Source organism: Macaca mulatta, chromosome 8, assembly GCF_049350105.2.
Source record: "Macaca mulatta isolate MMU2019108-1 chromosome 8, T2T-MMU8v2.0, whole genome shotgun sequence".
In the NCBI taxonomy this organism is placed as follows: Eukaryota; Metazoa; Chordata; class Mammalia; order Primates; family Cercopithecidae; genus Macaca; species Macaca mulatta.
In genome coordinates, this window is record NC_133413.1 from 113287771 (window position 1) to 113300413 (window position 12643).

A 12643-nucleotide genomic window follows, 5' to 3' on the forward strand; every position below is an offset into this window, starting at 1 on the left:
CACCTGACTGCCCATATGTCTCCTGCAGTATGGTATCAGTGGCATAGCAAGCCATGCTGGGAGCTTTGCTGTGACAGCCTTACTTGGTGCTTTGTTCTCCAGTCTTCCTCTTGATTCTCTGAGCTCCCTAGTCGCTTTCAATAAATCCCTTCTCCGTTTAAACATTAGCCAGAAGTTGTTGTTTGAAACCCAGCACCTTGACTAGTATAGCTGGGGAGTGAGCCACATTTTCAAAAGATAACTGGTAAATGGAAAATTGATTTCAAAAGTCTGCTAAATGGAAAATGGATTAAAAGAGTTATCAGCCATTGGCCAGTCAGAAACAGAAAACACTGTAGGTATTTCAGTAAATACCAAGAATTGGCTTCACAGGCATTAGAAGGCTGAAAGAGTAAAAGAAAAAAGGAAGAGGCTAGGTAACCTAGGGATTAATAACTGCAGGAAGCAGCTCTTGCTCCCAAGGCTGAGGAACAGGAGGGAACAGGTGGAGTTGCCTGTACTGAGGAGCTTGGAGGAGGGGCCCCACGGGGCTGGTGCTTGGATTTCTTTTTTTTTTTTTTTTTTTTTTTTTTTTGAGACGGAGTCTCGCTCTGTCGCCCAGGCTGGAGTGCAGTGGCCGGATCTCAGCTCACTGCAAGCTCCGCCTCCCGGGTTCACGCCATTCTCCTGCCTCAGCCTCCCAAGTAGCTGGGACTACAGGTGCCCGCCACCTCGCCCGGCTAGTTTTTTGTAGTTTTAGTAGAGACGGGGTTTCACTGTGTTCACCAGGATGGTCTCGATCTCCTGACCTCGTGATCCACCCGTCTCGGCCTCCCAAAGTGCTGGGATTACAGGCTTGAGCCACCGCGCCCGGCCATTGGTGCTTGGATTTCTGAGGGCGGCTCTGCCTGGCTCAGATCTCTAATGAGGGGGTTGCTGTCTGGCTGGTACTTCCACCAAAGGGGCGTGGCTCTGCAGGTGCTCAGACCTCCCTGGAGTGCAGCCCAGCAGGTGAGGGGGTGTGGCATGGCTGCTGCTGGCACCTGGGGGTTGAGGGGAGGCACAGCAAGGTTGGTACTGAGAATACTCAGAAACTGGAGCTAGTGCCAGTTATGTGCTGCTACTGAAGTAAAATTTAAAACAGGAAATGGAAAACAAGGTAGAAGTCCCTTCTTTCCTTCTGCTTTCTGATCTCCTCCTAATGCCTCACATTGGAAAACAGAACAGGAAGCCAGCTAGCTGAGAGGTGGAGAGATTTAGTTTGCATCATCCCAACCCCAGGGTTACAGAGAAGAGCATAGAAGGATATCTTGAAGATCACAGATAAATCACTAGCACAGACAGCATCATGTCCAGTTAGGAGACCATGACAGTAGCCCGTGAGAGAGAAGATGATGGCCCAGACATTTGGTCAAGTATTCTGGGGGTGTATGTGAGGGTGTTTTGGATGGAAATTAACTTTTCTTGTTTGTTTGTTTGTTTTGAGACAAGGTCTGGCTCTGTTGCCCAGACTGGAGTGCAGTGGTGTGATCTTGGCTCATTGCAACCTTTGCCCACTGGGTTCAAGTGATCCTCCTGCCTCAGCCTCCCGAGTAGCTGGGATTACAGGCGCACATCACCACGCCTGGCTAATTTTTCTATTTTTGTGGAGACGGGGTTTCACCATGTTGACCAGGCTGGAGTTGAACTCCTGAGTTCAAGCGATCCACCTGCCTCAGGCCTCCCGAAGTGCTGGGATTACAGGAGTGAGCCACCACACCCGGCTTGAGATGCACATTTGAATTGGTAGGTGGAGTAAAGCAGACTCCCCCTCACCAATACAAATGGATGTTATCCAATCAGCTAAAGGTCTGAATAGAACAAAAAGGCTGACCCTCCCACTAGCAAGAGAAAACTCCTCCTGCCTGTCTTCAGGCTGGGACATTGGCTTTTTTCTTGTTTTCAGACTGGAACTGAAATGCTGTCTTGTCCTGCGTCTCTAGCCTGCCAGCGTTCAGACTCAAACCACACTTTTGGCTCTCCTGGGTCTCCAGCTTGCTGACTACAGATTTGGGGATTCATCAACCTTCATAATCATGTGGGCCAACTCCTTATAACAAATAAATAAATATAGATGTAGATATGAACATAGATCCTATTGGTTTTGATTCTCTGGAGAATCCTGACTAATACAAGTGCCTTGTGAGATGGGCAGGATGGGTTTATCTCCAGAAAGAAGCAAATATGGCAGCTTGGAAGCCTCCATAAGATGACAAAAATGAAAATGTAGGACTTCACTCATTCCTTTGCATCATCTGTTTAAACCACATTTTACTCTGTTTATGTAACTCTAAATAATGACAGGATTTCCCATGCCCTTTTTTCTGCTTCTTTCCACAACAGCATCTACCCACTCACCCGGGTAAGACCTTGAAATGCCCTTTCTTTTCTCCCCGATCTAAGTTGTTGCCAGACTTCCAAAATAGCTCTTTAATCTGTTCTTTTCCATATTTCCCCACAATTTGGGCTTTCCTCTTTTCTTCCCTGGAGTACACTCGTAGTGCGTGATTACACATTTGTGGGACTGTTCATTATGTTGGTCTCCCACACCAGACTTGAGATTCCATAACCTCACTATTGTGACTCCAGCTCTTGTCACACACAAGGTCTCAAAAAGTCTGTTGTTGAATTAACCAGCCTGCCTATCTCTAGTCTCCTACTCTCTGTAATCATACTGCCTGAGAGTGACTTTTAATATGCAAATCTGAGCTTTCCACTTCTGTGCCTGAGAGCTCCCTTCAGTCTAGCAGAGGTGGTGAGCTGGAGGCCCTTGACTGCAACTAAAGGTGTTTTGTTTAGCCCCCTCAGTGGTTTTTGGAATAATTGCCAACTTAAAAAATCTGGGTCTGTCTTATAAATATTGGGAATTCCAGCTTTTCTTGACAGTTTCGAAGATTTGCTAACCCTGGGTCTGCACCCCTCCATGGCAACAAATAGCAGAAGTCTATTTAGTTGGGAATAGACTCAGTTTGACAGATTTACCTCGATCCCAGCAGGGCCTTCTTCATTCCCTTACTTATCCTTCAGGCCTCGGTCTCCAGGGTCATGGAAATCAAGTTTACACGTCTGATGATGGCTGCTAGGGCCTTACAGAGATCCTGCCTACAGTGCCTCCTGGGCTCTAGATCCATGTAGATTATTTACCGGGGACGGTGTTTCTTCTCACCTCTGTGCTTTGGTCCTGAAAAGTCTAGGATGCCCTTCTGATGAATGGCCACACCTCATTATCCCCCTGGGGACTCCTCTTAAGCCTGAAGGACTTAGCTTGGTTCATATCCTCTGGGAAGATTTCCTCCTTGGCAGTAGTCACACCTCTTCTTCTTTTTTTTTTTTTTTTTTTTTTGAGAAAAGGTTTCACTGTGTTGCTCAGGCTGGACTGTAGTGGCATAATCACAGCTCATTGCAGCCTCCAACTCCTGGGCTCAAGCAATCCTCCCACCTCAGCCTCCTGAATAGCTGGGACCATAGGTGTGCACCATTATACCCGGCTAATTTTTTAAAAATATTTTTTAGAGACACAGTCTTGCTATGTTGCCTAGGCTGATCTTAAAGTCCTAGCCTCAAGCAATTCACCTCCCTTAGCCTCACAAATTGCTAGGATTATAGGCATGAACCACCATGCCCAGCCATTCCTCTTCCTAATGTACTATTCACTTTGTTTTGGAATTACTTGTAACCATATGACCCCCTTCACCAGATTCAAGTACCAATAAAATCACATTCTTTTTGAGTGTTAGATAAATTGTTAACAGCCTCCCTTCACCAATTTATGGAAACTCTAGTGGCTCACATTAGAGAAATAGAACTGGAAATTCTCACCAGTTTCCAGTAGGCCCGTATTTTCCATTGTGGTTGATTCTGTTACTACTCTACAGTGCTGGTATTAAAAGTTGGTTTTGGGCCGGGCGCGGTGCCTCACGCCTGTAATCCCAGCACTTTGGGAGGCTGAGGTGGGCGGATCATGAGATCAGGAGATCGAGACCATCCTGGTTAACACGGTGAAACCCTGTCTCTACTAAATATACCAAAAACAATTAGCTGGGCGTGGTAGCGGGCACCTGTTGTCCCAGCTACTCAGGAGGCTGAGGCAGGAGAATGGCATGAACCTGGGAGGCGGAGCTTGCAGTGTGCTGAGATTGCACCACTGCGCTCCAGCCTGGGCAACAGAGTGAGATTCCGTCTCAAAAAAAAAAAAAAAAGTTGGTTTTGTAGTCCAGTATGTGCTTGGCTGCTGCTGAGATGAGAGTCGTGCAAGTTAATATTCCTCACTGGTCAAGAGGTCCTTGGAGGGAAGGTGATCCCAGTGTTGTCTTGTTAGAAATCTTTACCTCTTTGGCTCTTTAACTTACAATCTTATGATCATTCTTTTCCCCAAAGCCCACTTTCACACCGGGGTGACTGGGACATGAGGGGCTTCCCAGGGATTTCCCCTTTGCTTCTAGTGAGTTCCTCTCTGGAGCCTTTTTCTCTTTTCTCACCAGGGGACCTTAGCTGGGACTGCCCCATTTATCAGAGGAGTTATATAAACCTCAAAAGGGAGAGGGTTCCAGGTCTCCATTCCTCCCCTCCCAGGAAGCTTCTGGTCCTGTACGCAGAATTATCCACATTCTCCCCAACAGACCAGCTCTGTACACTGGGACAATTGAGAGGGCCAGGTTATCTCACACTACAAATACTCTGTTCCCTCTTTACCCAGGGCAATGGGTGCCTTCTTCCCTGTATTTATACAATGTAGAGAGGCCATCCTGGTGATTCTTCTCCAAAGATTTCTTCCAAGGTAACTACTGTTTTCTATTTGGAAAGTAGGCTCTGGCAACCTGTGAATACGACAGCTTTTCCTAATAATAATTTTCTAAGCTACATCTTGTCTTAGGTGGGGTTCCCTGTAAAATGGACTCAGAGATGGAGATTTATATGCAGATAGGTTTTTTTTTGGAGCGTGTTCTCAGGAACAACACCTATAAGGGAGTGAGAGAAGCAGAACTGGGTCAAGGAAGAGTTGAACTGTGCTGCAATTGCAGCAGAGGCCTCAGCTGATTGGGTAACCTTTCAGTGTTTACTCCGGTTGAGACAAGGAGACTGGCCTTGGTACTCCCTCAATGGCCAGTCTTGGCCAGTCATTGGATGCAGACTGCCCTAATCCCAGGAAGGGGCATTAACCTTGGGAAAGACAGCTCCCTTCAGCCAAGGGCAATTCCTGGGGATGGACTCATTTGTGAGTCTTTAATGGGCAAGTCTGCATAGGGAGGAAGAGTGTCTCCATCTTGAAGTGATGATCTGGGCAGTGCACCACAGTGTCCACTATAGACCTATCTAGACATAATCTGTTCGTAGTTCTGTCTCCCCCTCTGTACTCTAAGCACCTTGCTATGGACTGAATGTTTGTATCCTCCCAAAATTCATTGTTGAAGTCCTAATCTCTGGTGTGATGGTATTTAGAGGTGGGGCCTTTGGGAGGTAATTAGTTCGTGAGGGTTGTATTAGCCCGTTTTCACTCTGCTATAAAGAAATACCTGAGACTGGATAATTTATTTTATTTATTTTTAATAAATAAATAAAATAAAATTTTGTTTTCCCTCTATTGCCCAGGCTGGAGTGCAGTGGTGCAATCTTGGCTCACTCCAACCTCTGCCTCCCAGGCTCAAGCAATTCTCATGCCTCAGCCTTCCGAGTAGTTGAGATTACAGGTGTTCAGCACCATGCCTGGCTAATTTTTTGTACTTTAAGTAGAGATGGGGTTTCACCATGTTGGCCAGGCTGGTCTCAAACTCCTGGCCTCAAGTTGATTTGCCCGCCTCCACCTCCCAGAGTGCTGGGATTACAGGTGTAAGCCACTGCCCCGGCTGAGACTGGGTAATTTATAAAGGAAAGAGGTTTAATTGACTCACAGTTCTGCATGGCTGGGGAGGCATCGGGAAACTTACAATCATGGCAGAAGGAGAAGCAGGCACCTTCTTCACAAGGCAGCAGGAGAGAGAGCTTACACGTGAAGCTCCCTTTTATAAGGGAGGAGCCCCGTATAAAACCATCAGATCTCACGAGAACTCACTCACTGTCATGAGAACAGCATCAGGGAAACTGCCCCCATTATCCATCACTTCCCTTTCTTGACACGTGGGGATTACAGGTCCCTCCCTTGACGTGGGGATTTCAATTCGAGATGAGATTTGGTTGGGGACACAGGACCAAACCATATCAAGCATGGTATCCCCATGATAGGATCAGACACTGAAATTGCCATGATCTCATCCTGCCAGCACCTGGATCTTAGACTTCCCAGACTCCAGGCCTGTGAGAAGTAAATGTCTATTGTTTAAAACATCAAATCCATGGTATTTCGTTATATCAGCCAGAGCAAACTAAGACACATCTTGAGGGCAGAAGCTAGGAGTGTCCAAGAGAGTGCTTGGAATATAGTATCCACTCAGTTGGTAGACAAGAGATGAATGAACAAATGCATGTAAGAAAGAGTCAATATAAGCCGAAAACACTGTCATTATTATCATTTATATTTATGCAGAGCTTTACATATGCAAATTACTCTGCTAAAATATGTTATAAATATGTAAGTGCTCTAAGCAATAATTCTTATTAAAACCTGCCATCAAAATGAATTAATATTTAGTAGGCACAAACTAGGAGCACGAACCCTGTTATTAGTCAACTCTCCAAGAATACATCTCCCTTCATAGTAGAACTATTTGGAGGTTTCAGAACCGGCATCCTAATTCATCTCTTAAATTGCTTTTTATGCCCCCTACATCGTTAAATAAATCTCCTTTCCCTATGCTTAAATCCTGTTTTCATGATACAGTGTTTCCAAAGTCTACTGAGCATTTTATTCTGCTACCACACTGTTTGATCTTACCTCTTTTTGCATCTCTTCTGATGTTTGTAATTTTCTTGCTGGTAGTCCAGTTTCTCATGGACACTTATAGTTTTGACTATTCAGAACAGCAGCTCCCTTCTGGGAAAGGCTCCATCAAAACCCCATGTGACCCTAGTATGTGGGGAGGGTGACATCATAGAACCTCTCCCCCAGGACCACAGAGACTGGCCCATGGTTGAGCACATGACCCAAGCTGGACCAATCATGGTTCTTCCCTTCAAAATGTTTCACTTGGGAAAAAGAGGAAAATAAACTGGGAAAGAAGAGGGCTTTTTTTTTCCCCTGCTCTATGAAGTTGCTTGCTTGGCTGGAAGTCCAGAGCTATCAGAGGCCATCCCTTACCCCATGAAGGAGCCCTCCTGCAATAGAAGAAGCAGCCCACCCAAGGAGAGAAATAGGGTGAGAAGTGGGAGGGTCCTGAGAGCTTTCAAATTCCTGATTCCAGGAGCTGAAATCTCAGAGATTCTCTGTTTCCTGACCTCCCAAGGCTTAGCTGTCAAATTCACTCTTCATTCTGGAAGCCACCTCAGCCTGCTGCCAAAAATCTCCCTTTTGAGCTGGGTGCAATGGTTCATACCTGTAATCCCAGCTACATGGGAGGCCAAGGTGGGAGGATCTCTTGAACTCAGGAGTTTGAGACCAGCGTGGGCAATATAGTGAGACCTCGATCTCAAAAATTAAAACCAAAAATTCCCTTTTAGCTTAAGTTTAAGCTAATGTTTAAGTTGTGTTTCTGTCATTTCTTATCCAGAGAATCCTCCTATACACCCCCCTCAACTCCACATACATTTGCTAGGATCACTGTAGAATTCATTGGATTTAAGCAGTAATCTGAATACTAAACATGTAAACTTTAAGTCATTGAAGCAGGCAACTCTCCAGGAGGTGATAAAAGATAGGGTTGAAGATTTTCAGCTCAAGAGCCTTGGATTCAAATTCTACCTTCATCGCCAACTAGCTAAGTGACCTGCCCTAGCTTCTCATTTGTGCAGTTTGCAAAATGCTAAGAAGATCATTGTGCACATTTAATGGGATTATATATTATATCTTTTTTTTTTTTTTTTTTTGAGACGGAGTTTCGCTCTTGTTGCCCAGGCTGGAGTGCAGTGGTGCAATCTCAGCTCACTGCAACGTCCACCTCCCAGGTTTAAGTGATTCTCCCGCCTCAGCCTCCTGAGTAGCTGAGATTACAGGCATGCACCACCATGTCCGGCTAGTTTTTGTATTTTTAGTAGAGATGGGGTTTCACCATATTGGCCAGGCTGGTCTTGAATTCCTGATCTCATGATCCACCTGCTTTGGCCTCCCAAAGTGCTAGGATTATAGGGGTGAGCCACCGCACCTGGCCAGGATCATATCTTTAAAGTCACAGGACAGCACCTGGCACATAGCAAGAACTAATAAATGTATAATGACCACTACTTTCCTCTCTTGTCATTGGTGTCTCCCATGGCACAATCAACCCCATGGGATTCAATGCACATTAATTTATTTCAGAGCCTTGAATTTCTTCATTTTTACTTTTGGATTGTTAAATAAATATTTATTTCTGAACTGAATGGCCTTTCCCTTGGACCATACTCTACTTTTTCTTTTTGCAAATTATTCCATCCTGAATGTTGCTCCTTCCCTATTTCTTATTAGTTATTTTTCATAATACTTTATATTCCTATCCCCCAACACCATTTTCTTCCTTCCTTAGGAAATGCTTCTTCTTATGCCCATACACTGGAAGTTTCCTACGACAAGGAGCAATTTGCTGTATGTTTATTTTCTTTGGAATCATCTCTCCTTCATGGAAGCAGGGTTATTTATCAACCTGTGATGGAGCTCTTCCTGGTTTGGTTAGGGCATGCTGCAAACTGCTCCTGTAATAATGCTTTTTTTGGCCAGGACACAAACCACAGTCAAAAAAGGTCTTCCTGAGTTCTGAAGGTCAAGCAATTAGAATTTTCTCAGGCTTGTAGAAGAGTGGAATTCTGGAAACCAGTCTTCACCTCAGGGGAACATCTGTTGGAAGTTCTTAGGTAAGTACTGGAGTTAAAATTGGTGAAGCATAGGTGAAGTTCTCGCTCTGCTACTTCCTGCCAGGGTAGGTAGCTGCCAAGCTAGTCACCTTACCTCTCTGAGCCTCAGTATCCTCATCTATCACATGGGTGTACAGTAGCATTATTCTGATGTTGTGTTGTAAGATCTCAGAAAAAGATACCCCAAAATGAAGGCCTCAGAAGCAAAAGTTTTTCTCTGACCTTATCCTGTTCTGTCCTTGGCACCTCATTCTCCCATGAGGCTAGCCACAGGAACTAGAGTCTTTGGCCAGGCACGGTGGCTCATGCATGCACTTTGGGAGGCCAAGGCTGATGGGCCACTTGAGGTCAGGAGCTTGAAAGCAGCCTAGCCAACATGGTGAAACCCCATCACTACTGAAAATACAAAAATCATCTGGGCATTGTGGCACACACCTGTAATCCCAGCTACTTGGGAGGCTGGGGCACAAGACTCACTTGAACTAGGGCGGCAGAGGTTGCAGTGAGCCGAGATCGTGCCTCTACACTCTAGCCTGGGCAACAGACTGAGACTTGTCCAAAAAAAAAGAAGGAAAGGAAGGAACGAAGGGAAAGAGAAAAGAAAGAAAAGAAAAAGAGAAGGAAAGAAAGAGAGAGAGAGAGAGAGAGAGAGAAAGAAAGAAAGAAAGAAAGAAAGAAAGAAAGAAAGAAAGAAAGAAAGAAAGAAAGAAAGAAAGAAAGAAAGAAAGAAAGAAAAGAAAAGAAAACTAGAAGCTCTCATCTCCAAGCGAGATCATAGAAACCAGAACCCCTTTTCTCTCAAAGCGTGCCATAAAACCTAAAAATATTACTCTAACCCTACCTCTCTAGCCCCCACTGGCATTTTTGTGTAAAAACTGGCCTTAAAGAAGTTATCTGACCTGTCTTATTTAATTGTAGGTTATTAGATCCTCATTCCAGAGAGGACCCTGCTCCATACCCAGAAGGAAGGAATGCTGCACAGAGAGGCCAAGAAGAAACTAGACAGGCCTAGCTCAGTTTCCCCAGTCTGTGAGCATTAGATCATCCCTTTTTGTCCATCACATTTCTACACAGCTGTCCATACTTTCAACCTGATCATAAAAATGGGCAGCGTCTTCTGAATCTTTGGGTCTTCATTCTGATGGCTCCCATGTCACATACAACTATGATCAAATACATTTGTATGCCTTTTCTCCTATTAATTTTCCTCTTGTCAGTGACTTTTAGTGACCCTTTAGAGGGCAGAGGGGAATTTTTCCCCTGGTCCCTACAGTGTGAAAATTAAACTGAAACAATATGGTAGTTTGTGAATTGTAAAGTACTACAAACATGGGAGTTGCTACTAATGCAAACTTTAATAGGAACCCAGTGACAGATATAAAGCAGGGAATAGTTCTCTTTAGTTTGGTTCACATAGTGTCATGTGCAGACACACAAGACTAATTCAGGATACTTTGGTGGAGAGCCACACTGAGGATTTTCATAAGTAAAGCAGACAAATGGAGCCGGTTATTCATAGCCACAGTTCCTCTTAGTAGTTCCAGAGAAAAGGCTCATCAAAGAATAATTTTAGGCCGGGCGCAATGGCTCACACCTGTAATCCTAGTACTTCAGGAGGCTGAGGTGGGCAGTTTGCGTGAGTTCAGGAGTTCGAGACCATCCTGGGCAACATGGTGAAACCCTGTCTCTACTAAAATACAAAAAATTAGCTGGGCGTAGTGGCACGTGCCTGTAGTCCCAGCTACTCGGGAGGCTGAGGCAGGAGAACTGCTTGAACCCAGGAGGCAGAGGCTGTAGTGAGCTGAGATCATGCCATTGCACTCCAGGCTGGGCAACAAGAGCAAAACTCCATCTCAAAAACCACAACAAAAAAAATTAATTGTAATTTGTGAATCTCAAAAGTTGCAGAAGTAGAGTTAAATGACCCACGTAACCTCTCAAATGGGCCTTCCCTTCTTCTGCCTTCACTGCCATCTTTCCTGGATCCCCTGTCCTCACCAAGTCGGGTCTGCAGGGGTCATCAGGAACTCTCTTGCCCCATCTGGCTCTTATGATACAGAATTTTCTAGTGCTTACTGCCAGCCCTACAACTTTTTCTCTAAGTTCAGTTGCTGCTAGGCTCAGATTTTCCCCACCTGAAAAACAGGGATAGTGAAGTCCATAACACACGTCTAAACAGAACATTTTGGAAACACAGAAAGGTGACTAATACTGCCTGGGAACGCGGAAGACTTCACAACGAAGCTAATTTTAGAGCTAAGTCCTAAAAGCGAAGGAGGTGTTGCCAGCAGGTAAAGGGTTGGAAGGAACCCTGCTCCCTGTCCCCCAGTAGAGGAAACAGACTGTGCCTTGGACAAAGGCCTCAAAGAGCTTACTGTGCTCACGAAACAGCAGGTAATGGTCCTGCTGGAGTGAGGGCTACATGGAGGTTGGGGGAGGGGCCTGGTAGTGCTGAAGCAGGAGGGGTTGGGGGGAAAGGGTCCCCTCGAGTCTGGCCATGTGAACCTGTGACCCCAACCACCTCCTACCCACCATTTCTCCCACAGCTGCAAAGAGGCATCACTTTTCTGTCCCAAATAGAAGGTAATTTTATTAGATGCATTTTTCAGCCAACCTTCGATAAGAGTTAAAAATAACTTCCAATGTGAGCCCCCTGATCAGTCTCCTCTTTTATCTCCTCCTTTTCTTTAAACCTCAACATCTATTATGAACCCTCCCCCATCTTCCTCCCTGGGGACAGAGGGCCTCTCATGCAAATAAGACTCTGGTGGCCAGCTGTGACAGCCCAGAGTCACCAAGGTCAGTATTCTGATCAGGGTTTCAATTCTCCAATACTGTGTGTCAGTGGTAATCTGGAACCAGTTACTTCATTTCTCCAGCCTCAGTTTCCACATTGATTAAAGGGCTCTTAGGGATAAATTAGATGATGTATGGGCTTCTCTGTTCCTAAATCCTGGTTCTTTTTTTTATTGAGACGGAGTCTCACTCTGTCATTCAGGCTGGAGGCAGTGATGTGATCTCGGTTCACTACAACCTCGGCCTCCCAGGTTCAAGCAATTCTCCTTCCTCAGCCTCCCGAGTATATGGGATTACAGGCGCACACCATCATGCCTGGCTAATTTTTGTATTTTTAGTAGAGATGGGGTCTCACCATCTTGGCCAGGCTGATTTTGAACTCCAGACCTCAAGTGATCCACCCACCTTGGCCTCCCAAAGTGCTGGAAGTACAGGCATGAGCCACCGTGCCCAGCCCAAATGCCTGCTTCTTTCACGCCTCAAGACCTTTGCCCTTTCCATTCCTTCTGTCAGAAATACTCTTCTCCTGGCTTTTCATGTATCTGGCTCCTTCTTGGCTGAAATGTTCCCTCCTTGGGTTGCCTTTCCCGTCTAATGTAGCTTCCTCCATTGTTCTCTATCACAACACTCCTTTCCTCATAGACAAATTGCAGCTTATCATTATCTATTTGCGGACTTGCTGTCTTACGTTAGGCTTTCTAGCAATGGATCCTGAGATGAGGATACATGGGCAAGTGATTTATCAAGAAGTGGCAGCCAGTAAGGGAGTGGGGGAGCAGGACAGGGGTGGGGAAAGAGGAAAGTGTAGGTGGGATTTGAGGCAGAGTCTCAGCTTCAACCTGATCCCACAGGGGAGCTCTGCAGTATAAATTCTGCCTTGGAGTTTATCCCAACTTGACGCAAATAAACTGTG